This window comes from Lepidochelys kempii, chromosome 10, assembly GCF_965140285.1.
Source record: "Lepidochelys kempii isolate rLepKem1 chromosome 10, rLepKem1.hap1, whole genome shotgun sequence".
In the NCBI taxonomy this organism is placed as follows: domain Eukaryota; kingdom Metazoa; phylum Chordata; order Testudines; family Cheloniidae; genus Lepidochelys; species Lepidochelys kempii.
Genome location: NC_136389.1, coordinates 38,012,924 through 38,023,626, shown reverse-complemented (window position 1 = coordinate 38,023,626; position 10,703 = coordinate 38,012,924). Strand labels below are relative to the sequence as shown.

General features: G+C 43.0%; 1 protein-coding gene across 7 annotated transcripts in view; it reads left to right on the top strand.

Moving 5' to 3' along the window:
* The first annotated feature begins 1,672 nt into the window (after positions 1-1,672).
* LOC140918468 (uncharacterized) overlaps positions 1,673-10,703 on the top strand; it is an 85,906-nt gene continuing 76,875 nt past the window's right edge. For 5 of the 7 annotated variants that reach the window (XM_073362932.2, XM_078854618.1, XM_073362942.2 and 2 more), the window contains exon 1: positions 1,685-1,910. The gene's annotated coding sequence lies outside the window, so the exon portion shown is untranslated. Of the gene's footprint in view, positions 1,911-5,071; positions 5,794-10,703 lie in introns of those variants that run through there. The other 2 variants (XR_013636412.1, XM_078854617.1) reach the window with 2 other exon arrangements.

Here is a 10,703-nt window from a genome sequence, read left to right as displayed (position 1 = left end):
TGTAGCATGAGCGTCTGCAGGTGGAAGCCATAGTACACAGATCTTACTTTCCTCGGGCAACATTTCTTATGGCATCTGTGATTCTGATCAGGTCTTTTATGAACTCTCTCCTTTTAAGCCCCTTGTCCAAACCCACTTCTCTATCCACTATAGACACATTTAGCTTCCCATGTGATGGCATATTCATCTTATCCTTTCCCTTGTGCTTCCCCACCACTCACCCCTGCAATGTTGTCAGCTCCTCCTCATGTTCTCCTCTTGACAGGAGGCCCTGATTCTGCAAAGACTTGCTTGTCATGCTTAGCTTTAAGCATGTGAGAAGTCCTGTGTAAAGTTAAGAGTTTGAGGCTTTTTAGAATTGGGGCCCTAGACTGTAATCTCTTCAGGACAGGGAATGGATTTTGATTTGTTCTGTGCAGTGGCATGCACTTCTATGGTCCTATAGTAATAATAAATAAAATAGCAGTAATAATTAGTAATAATAATTAACTGCTACATCTATAGCTAACTGTAACTACTCTGTTAATAATCAGATTGGGAGCCATGGGAGATAACAGGGGCACAGTGGCATCAATTAGTGTGTGTATTATACATAAACACTACAAGGAGTCCGGTGGCACCTTAAAGACTAACAGATTTATTTGGGCATAAGCTTTCGTGGTTAAAAAAACACTTCTTCAGATGCATGGAGTGAAAATTACAGATGCAAGCATTATATACCTCACAAGTGGAGAACCATTGTTGACAGGGCCAATTCGATCAGGGTGGATGTAGTCCACTCCCAATAATTGATGAGGAGGTGTCAATTCCAGGAGAGGCAAAGCTGTTTTTGTAGTGAGCCAGCCACTCCCAGTCCCTATTCAAGCCCAAATTAATGGTGTTAAATTTGCAAATGAATTTTAGTTCTGAAGTTTCTCTTTGAAGTCTGTTTCTGAAGTTTTTTGTTCAAGTATAGCTACTTTTAAATCTGTTATAGAATATCCAGGAAGATTGAAGTGTTCTCCTACTGGCTTTTGTATGTTACTATTTATATTATACATTTCACTTTTGTAGCTATGTTCTTGATGGTATAGGGTCCTGTGTCCATTGATGAGGGAATGCTGCCCTTAGCAGACCCAATGGTAAGCAGTGTTGTCTAGAGGTTAGAAGAAAGTGGGGTGGGGAAACTGATAGTCAGGGCTCCTGGGTTCTAGTCCTCTGCCACTGACTCACTTTGTTACCTGGAGCAAGATGTTTAAGGTCTCAGCTTCCCCATCTGCAAAATTGGGTAATAATAGATTGCTGACAGAACTGGCTGGTGCTTGTAAAATGCTGTTATCTGAAACCATCAGGTGTTGTGTAAGGGCAAGGTATCATTGCCTGCCCTGAACCCGAGCACTTCCCCCCAAATTAGACAGCAAGCCCCAGGCGTTGCAGCAGGAAAGGTGTACTGGTGGGGGGAAGGGTGTGTGCCTGCATGCATCCGCTTTACGCCCATCTCTCACTATGAGACACCAGGAGGGGAAGGACAGATTACCCCAGAGCTGCCCACGGAAGGGCTTCTTGCACCTCCATCTGCTGGATGTAGCACTGGCCCCAGGCCAGCGGCTGGGTTAGCGAGCCCCGCGTTTCTGGCGTGGGAACGGTGGAAGAACCTCGCAGAAGCGCTGTCCCTGAAAGCGTTAAAGCTGCGCCCCTCCCCTCGCAGTAAAACCTCCTCCAGGGACCTTCCCAGCAGCCTTTGCTGGCTCTCCCCACAACCAAACAAAGAGCGCAGGAGCTTTCAAACTGCTGCAGCCCCACGCCGAGTTGGATACTGGAGAAGGGGCAGTGGGGGCCTCGCTAGCGGAGCCCAGCCGGGCTGGCCGCGGCTCCGGGGGGGCCGGCTCGTTCCTACTCGCCGTGCGCAGAGACGGGGGGCCGGACGCATGGTGCGTGCGCTTCCGTGTTCTAACGGGGCGTGGCGGGGGGCTGGGGTGATGGGGGGCGCGTCTCCAAGGCACCGGCATTGGGTAGGGAGCTGTCTGCCTCGCTGGCTGCGCCTGGGGCTGTGTCTTCGAACGGCGGGATTCCTGCGCGCTGGCTGGGGTCGCTGGCTCCGGTCCCTGTAGTCCCGGGTGTCTCCTGAGAGCGGTGTGGTGGCTATACGTGGGGGGTCCCTGCTGCTGCCCTGGTTGTAGATATCTGAGGGTCGGGTTCCTGCGAGCCGTGACATGCCCCGCTTCACGTAGGGAGTCAGTGTCAGCGCGGGGTCAGAAATCAGAGGGGCAGTGTGGAGGACAGGGGGAGCGGGAGGTGCGGTTTGCTAATTCAGCCTCTGTGGCTTCGTGCCCATCACTTTATCTCTCTGTCTCGCTTGTCCTAGCCATAAAATGTAGGCAACAATACTGACTGCTACCTTCTTTACAGAGGGGGACAGGGAGTGGTGCTGTTAAGATTTATCAGTGCACAGTCAACCTGTGGAACTCCTTGCCAGGGGATGTTCTGAAGGCAAAAACTATAACTGAATTAAAAAAGAATTAGATAAATTCATGGAGGATATTGGATAACACAGAAAGTTTGTGCAGACTTCTCTTTGGGCTTGGATGTTTTCCATTTTGTTAGCTCTTTGTCTCCACAGTATGACTTGACTAAAAGCACAGCAAAGTGGAGAACTGTGCTAAAGAATTGCCAGTGCCAGACCGGAGGATATTGGAGGATCAATGGCTATTAGCTAAAATGGTGAAGGATGCTACCCCATGCTCTGGGTGTCCCCCCTATCCATTCCCTGCATCTGGGATGGGTCACTTGATGATTGCCCTGTTCTGGTCATTCCCTTTGAAGCATCTGGTATTGGCCACTGTCAGGAGACAGGATACTGGGCTAGATGGACTACTGGTCTGACCCAGTGTGGCGGTTCTTATGTTCTTAATGTTTATAGAGTGCCACAGAAGCGTGAACTATGACTGTGTCATGTGACCAGGTGCTCTGTTTTTATGTCTATCTTTTTAGTTAGAGGATACCCCATCACTGTGGCATGGAGATGCTTATAGAGAAGGGTCTCCTAAAACTATAAAGTACCTAGATAATCAGCTAGTGCTTCAATTGTACCGCATGCTGAAGCACTCAAGTTTGATTGTTTATTTTATTATGAAGTGGATGGTGGAAAGATGCACTTGCCCAATACATGGCTTTGTTCTATTGGACTATGCAGCACCATGCCTATTGCACAAAGATTGCATCCTGGTGCCATCTCATCATATAGCATCTCATTGCTGATGGTTTCCATTCACTGCAGGCACTTTAGGCCCTGTGTTTTGTTTTTGTTTTTTTTAAATTAAGATCAGAGGTGTGTGACTCTCTCCACATGTGCTAATGGGGTGAGATGGGCATTTGGCTTTATGGGATGCAATCGCCTGTCATGTTAGCAGTAAACAAACTGCAAGGTGGGGAAGATTTTACCTATGTGCTGTGGAAGCTGGAAACCTTTCATCTTAATTGCATGTGTCATAATGGGACCAAATTGTCACTGAAGGGAACTGAGATGGGCCCCTATTTGCAATGACTGCACACCTGGGCGTTAAGCACATAGGTCTGAAACTGTAGACAAGAGTTTTTTCTTGGTTTCCCTCTCCCCTCATTGTACCCTTCCGACACTGTCAACTTGGTGAAAAATCAGAATTTACCTAGAAGTTGTAACATCTTTTTAACTGTAGACTCTGATCCCTGGATTTTTATCCACCTATATCATCATGGTTTAAAACTGATCCTTGCAACACAGTCTTGCTGCTAGTTCAAAAACAAACAAACCTCTAACTTCTAGTACTGTACATGGGTGAGAGTGCATCAGCACCAGTTTGTTTGTTTAGGATCTGGGCTTTAAAATGGTTTTTCAGTGACCTTTATAAAGCATGCCCTGCCTCTGTAGGAATATGCTTGCTGAATATTAAACCTCCTGATCCCAACACAAGGAACAAGCATTACATTTTTTTAGACCTTTGCAGGACACACAATAAGTCAGAGGTGTGGGGGGGGGGGTGGTGGTTTTATTTTTAAATTCTCCAAGCTGCTTCAGAACCACATACAGATGGGGGAAATTAGGAGGCTTAAAGCTATAGTAGCATTTTTAAGCTAGGTCAATAGTAGGTAGTCAGTCTTCCTAGGGCACTTTTTGGGTTTGCCTTGGTCAGACAGACAGACATGGTGGATTTGCTGGATTGCTGGGCCTTTTGGCCCACAACCTCTTGTGTCTCAGGATATCAACTTCTTTTGGCAGGAATTTTGCTTTCTTTCTGACCTGTGATGTTAGATGGCCTAACTTTAAGATCAGTGGTTCTTACTGAGCAAATAAAGTTTCTCACAGTTGTGTAAAAGCATACAAGGTAAAGATCATAACCTTTTTTCTGTAGGCTCAAGATGTTTTACACTTTCTGTTTACAGAGTAGCAGCCGTGTTAGTCTGTATTCGCAAAAAGAAAAGGAGTTCTTGTGGCACCTTAGAGACTAACCAATTTATTTGAGCATAAGCTTTCGTGAGCTACAGCTCACTTCATCGGATGCATAAAGTGGAAAGTACAGTGAGGAGATTTTATGCATACACACAGACCATGAAAAAATATACATTGTAAGGAGAGTGATCATTTAAGATGAGCTATTACCAGCAGGAGAGTGGGGTGGGGGGAGAGAAAACCTTTTGAAGTGATAATCAACGTGGGCCATTTCCAGCACATTTCCAGGAGTTAACAAGGAACAGTCTGAGGAACAGTGGGGGGGGGGGGGGGGGAGGAATAAACAAGGGGAAATAGTTTCACTTAGTATAATGACTCAACCTCTCCCAGTCTCTATTCAAGCCTAAGTTAATTGTATCCAATTTGCAAATGAATTCCAATTCAGCAGTCTCTTGTTGGAGTCTGTTTTCGAAGTTTTTTTGTTGAAGGATAGTCACTTTGAGATCAGAAATCGAGTGTCCAGAGAGATTGAAGTATCTTAAAAAGAAAAGGAGTACTTGTGGCACCTTAGAGACTAACCAATTTATCCGATGAAGTGAGCTATAGCTCACGAAAGCTCATGCTCAAATAAATTGGTTAGTCTCTAAGGTGCCACAAGTACTCCTTTTCTTTTTGTGAATACAGACTAACACGGCTGTTACTTCAGGTTTCAGAGTATCTTAATGCTTTTTAAAAAAAAAACTATTTTAGCCAAACTTCTGTGAAATAGGGAAGTACTATCCTCCATTGTACAGACTGTGCAAGTGAAGCACGGAGAGATTGACTTGTGTAGACATAGATCTTGCTGGGCATGAGTAAACTTGCATATAGTTTGATTTGAGTACAAGATTGTAAATAAGGTGTGACAGACTGTGTGCTGGAGGTTGTGTTTTCAGTCTAGTTGAGATAAGTGGGAACAGTGTGAATTGATAAACATGAAATGTAGATAAGGTGAAAACATAAGTTATTGGTCCTTACATGATGTGCAAAGCGATTGGTCCTTACATGATCCATACGATGTCCAAACCAATTAGATTAAAAAAGTAGAGATGTTAGTAGCTAGGAAAAAAGTATATAAACTGTGTAGTGTGGGGTCTAATTTGGAATTGTGGCATCACCAGGTGATGCCACACGAAAGCTCATGCTCAAATAAATTGGTTAGTCTCTAAGGTGCCACAAGTACTCCTTTTCTTTATGCCTAATAAAGTAACCTTAGTGATGATCTGGAGTCAAGCTGAGTGTTTGGATCCCAGAGAACTGGATGGAGCATTCTCCCAGAACTGTGTGAAGGTGTTCTGGATTAGCCAAGTGGAAAAGATTTCGGAGGGAATCCCAACAACTTCTCAAAGGTGAGAGAGACTGTAGCAGAGTCAGGAATGGAACCTATCCTTCTTCCAAGTATTGTGCCTTAGCCAGAAGTCTGTTCTTCTTCTGACATACTGAAGGCTGACAGAAAAGTGACATTGTTTGCATCCGATGAAGTGAGCTGTAGCTCACAAAAGCTCATGCTCAAATAAACTGGTTAGTCTCTAAGGTGCCACAAGTACTCCTTTTCTTTTTGCGAATACAGACTAACACGGCTGTTACTCTGAAACCTGTCATTGTTTGTTATGATGCTCTCCCTTAGCAGAGAGTGAGCCAGCATGGCTCAGATAAGAGCACCATCTTCATTCAACCAGCCAACTGCTCTTGTAACAAACCTGCTCCTAGGCCTTTTCCTAAAGCAGCTGAATAACTAATTCTGCAGAGAAAATCAGGACTCTGTAACACAGAATGTTTGCACAGACTTCTCTTTGGGCTTGGATGTTTTCCATTTTGTTAGCTCTTTGTCTCCACAGTATAACTTGACTAAAAGCACAGCGAAGTGGAGAACTGTGCTAAAGAATTGCCAGTGCCAGACTACCAAACCCAGAAAGGACTTCATCTCTGTTCTATAAAGTCTGTATTTGCAAATGTTCTTGATGAGCTTGGTCTGTTTTTCATCTACAGTTTAACCAAGATTTGGTTTAGGACATTGTGACACTGACAGGTCAGCTCAAGCCAAAGCCATAGGGCAATTCACTTGTGTATGAATATCAAAGAAATGTTAAGTGTAATAATATGCATAGACTAATTCACTCATGTTAATTGAGATCAAAGGAGATGTTAATTGTATTGTTTTCACCTATCTATATCCTATTGTTTGCTATCATATTACATATACACTACATATATCCTGTAATTAGATAATCCTAGATCAGAGTGTGTGTTTGTGAACATCAGAAGGTATTTGACCTATAGACATCATGAAAGCTAATGAACAATTGTTGTTTGCTGTTAAAAACATTTGTATTTATGTATAATCCTGTAATTAAAATTACTCCTCAAAGAAATCTTGTGCAACGTTAATGAAGGACTTAATGGCTGTACCAGGAAATGCTAATTTCAAAGCAAGGAGCCAGGTAGTAGGTAAAAACACTTCTCAGATTATCTGCAGAAAGAAGATAGAAGTACTGATTCAAAGAAATGTTTTCATCTCTGACTATTTGGACTCTTACAGGGAAGATACCAAGTGCAAAGTGGAGATCCCCTGAAACAGCTGGGTTTCCTGAAAATATTTTTGGGAAACTGGCAGTTTATTACATCAACTGCTATCATTTACACTTACAAACTTAGACTCACCTGTTAAAAGAAAAGGAGGACTTGTGGCACCTTTGAGACTAACAAATTAATTTGAGCATAAGCTTTCGTGAGCTACAGCTCACTTCATCGGAAGCATCCTGAGCCTGTGCACCTTTCCCTGAAACAGCATCAAGCAGCTTGCTGGATCTTTTTGATTTCTTTCTCCAGATACAGTACTTAATGTTTTCCAATCAGTCGGTACTCATTCATCTGAGTAGGGAAGGAAATAGGCTTCTAGGATGGAGGCTGGCACAACTGATTAAGAGAGCTTTAAACTAGGAATTTGGGGGAGATGGTTGGGAGATATCCAAGTAATCTCCACGCCGGATTTTAGCATTGAGAGGGAAGAAAACAAAGTAAGAAAGGATACAGCCGTGGGTAAGAGAATGGATATAAGGAGGAAGGGCAGTGTGGATACCAGTCTAATAGGTCATACTGGCCTAATCAGGTACAGAATATGAGCGAGGCCAAACAGCAAAAATTAAGATGTTTGTACACCAATGCAAGGAGCCTAGGTAACAAAATGGAGGAACTAGAGCCACTGGTGCGGGAAGTGAAACCAGATATTATAGGGTTAACAGAAACATGGTGGAATAGTTGTCTTGACTGGACTGTGGGTATTGAAGGATATGTCCTGTTTAGGAAAGACAGAAACAAAGGTAAAGGTGGTGGAGTAGCATTGTAAATCAATGATGAGATAGAATGTAAAGAAATAAGAAGCGGTGGAATGGATAAGACAGAGTCCGTCTGGGCAAAAATTATATTGGGGAAGAAAACTACTAGAGCCTCCCCTGGGATAGTGCTTGGGGTGTGCTATAGACCGCTGGGATCTAATTTGGATATGGATAGAGCCCTCTTTAATGTTTTTAATGAAGTAAATACTAATGGAAACTGCGTGATCATGGGAGACTTTAACTTCCCAGATATAGACTGGAGGACGAGTGCTAGTAATAATATTAGGGCTCAGATTTTCCTAGATGCGATAGCTGATGGATTCCTTCATCAAGTAGTTGCTGAACCGACTAGAGGGGATGCCATTTTAGATTAGGTTTTGATGAGTAGTGAGGACCTCATAGAAGAAATGGTTGTAGGGGACAATTTTGGTTCAAGTGATCATGAGCTAATTCAGTTCAAACTGAATGGAAGGATTAACAAAAATAAATCTGCAGCTAGGGTTTTTGATTTCAAAAGGGCTGACTTTCAAAAATTAAGGAAATTAGTTAGGGAAGTGGATTGGACTGAAGAATTTATGGATCTAAAGGCAGAGGAGGCCTGGGATTACTTTAAATCAAAGCTGCAGTAGCTATCGGAAGCTCGCATCCCAAGAAAGGGGAAAAAATTCATAGGCAGGAGTTGTAGACCAAGCTGGATGAGGAAGCATCTCAGAGAGGTGATTAAGAAAAAGCAGAAAGCCTACAAGGAGTAGAAGAGGGGAGGGATCAACAAGGAAAGCTACCTTATTGAGGTCAGAACATGTAGGGATAAAGTGAGACAGGCTAAAAGTCAAGTAGAGTTGGACCTTGCAAAGGGAATTAAAACCAATAGTAAAAGGTTCTATAGCCATATAAATAAGAAGAAAACAAAGAAAGAAGAAGTGGGACCGCTAAATACTGAGGATGGAGTGGAGGTCAAGGATAATCTAGGCATGGCTCAATATCTAAACAAATACTTTGCCTCAATCTTTAATAAGGCTAAAGAGGATCTTAGGGATAATGGTAGCATGACAAATGGGAATGAGGACATGGAGGTAGATATTACCGTATCTGAGGTAGAAGCGAAACTCAAACAGCTTAATGGGCCTAAATGGGGGGGCCCAGATAATCTTCATCCAAGAATATTAAAGGAATTGGCACCCGAAATTGCAAGCCCATGAGCAAGAATTTTTAATGAATCTGTAAACTCAGGGGTTGTACCGTATGATTGGAGAATTGCTAACATAGTTCCTATTTTTAAGAAAGGGAAAAAAAAGTGATCCGGGTAACTACAGGCCTGTTAGTTTGACATCTGTAGCGTGCAAGGTCTTGGAAAAAATTTTGAAGGAGAAAGTAGTTAAGGACATTGAGGTCAATGGTAAATGGGACAAAATACAACATGGTTTTACAAAAGGTATGTCGTGCCAAACCAACCTGATCTCCTTCTTTGAGAAAGTAACAGATTTTTTTAGACAAAGGAAACGCAGTGGATCTAATTTACCTAGATTTCAATAAGGTGTTTGATACCGTGCCACATGGGGAATTATTAGTTAAATTGGAAAAGATGGGGATCAATATGAAGATTGAAAGGTGGATAAGGAACTGGTTAAGGGGAGACTACAACGGGTCCTACTGTCAGGCTGGAGGGAGGTTACCACTGGAGTTCCTCAAGGATCAGTTTTGGGACCAATCTTATTTAATCTTTTTATTACTGACCTCGGCACAAAAAGTAGGAGTGTGCTAATAAAGTTTGCGGATGATACAAAGCTTGGAGGTATTGCCAATGTAGAGAAGGACCGGGATATCATATAGGAGGATTTAGATGACCTTGTAGACTGGAGTAATAGTAATAAGATGAAATTTAATAGTGAGAAGTGTAAGGTTATGGATTTAGGGATTAATAACAAGAATTTTAGTTATAAGCTGGGTACGCCTCAATTAGAAGTAACGGAGGAGGAGAAGGACCTTGGAGTATTGGTTGATCATAGGATGACTATGAGCCCCCAATGTGATATGGCTGGAAAAAAGCTAATGCGGTCTTGAGATGCATCAGGAGAGGTATTTCCAGTAGGGATAAGGAGGTTTTAGTACCGTTCTACAAGGCACTGGTGAGACCTCACCTGGAATACTGTGTGCAGTTCTAGTCTCCCATATTTAAGAAGGATGAATCCAAACTGGAACAGGTACAGAGAAGGGTTACTAGGATGATCCGAGGAATGGAAAACCTGTCTTATGAAAGGAGAATCAAGGAGCTTGGCTTGTTTAGCCTAACTAAAAGAAGGTTGAGGGGAGATATGATTGCTCTCTATAAATATATCAGAGGGATAAATACCGGAGAGGGAGAGGAATTATTTAAGCTCAGTACCAATGTGGACACAAGAACAAATGGATATAAACTGGCCACCAGGAAGTTTAGACTTGAAATTAGATGAAGGTTTCTAACCATCAGAGGAGTGAAGTTTTGGAATAGCCTTCCAAGGGAAGCAGTGGGGGCAAAAGATCTATCTGGCTTTAAGATTAAACTTGATAAGTTTATGGAGGAGATGGTATGATGGGATAACATGATTTTGGTAATTAAATATTCATGGTAAATAGGCCTATGGCCTGTGATGGGATGTTAGATGGGGTGGGATCTGAGTTACCCAGGAAAGAATTTTCTGTAGTATCTGGCAGGTGAATCTTGTCCATATGCTCAGGGTGTAGCTGATCATCATATTTGGGGTCAGGAAGGAATTTTCCTCCAGGGCAGATTGGAAGAGGCCCTGGAGGTTTTTCACCTTCCTCTGTAGCATGGGACACAGGTCACTTGCTGGAGGATTCTCTGCCCCTTGAAGTCTATAAACCACGATTTGAGGACTTCAATAGCGCAGACATAGGTGAGAGATTTTTCACAGGGGTGGGTGGGT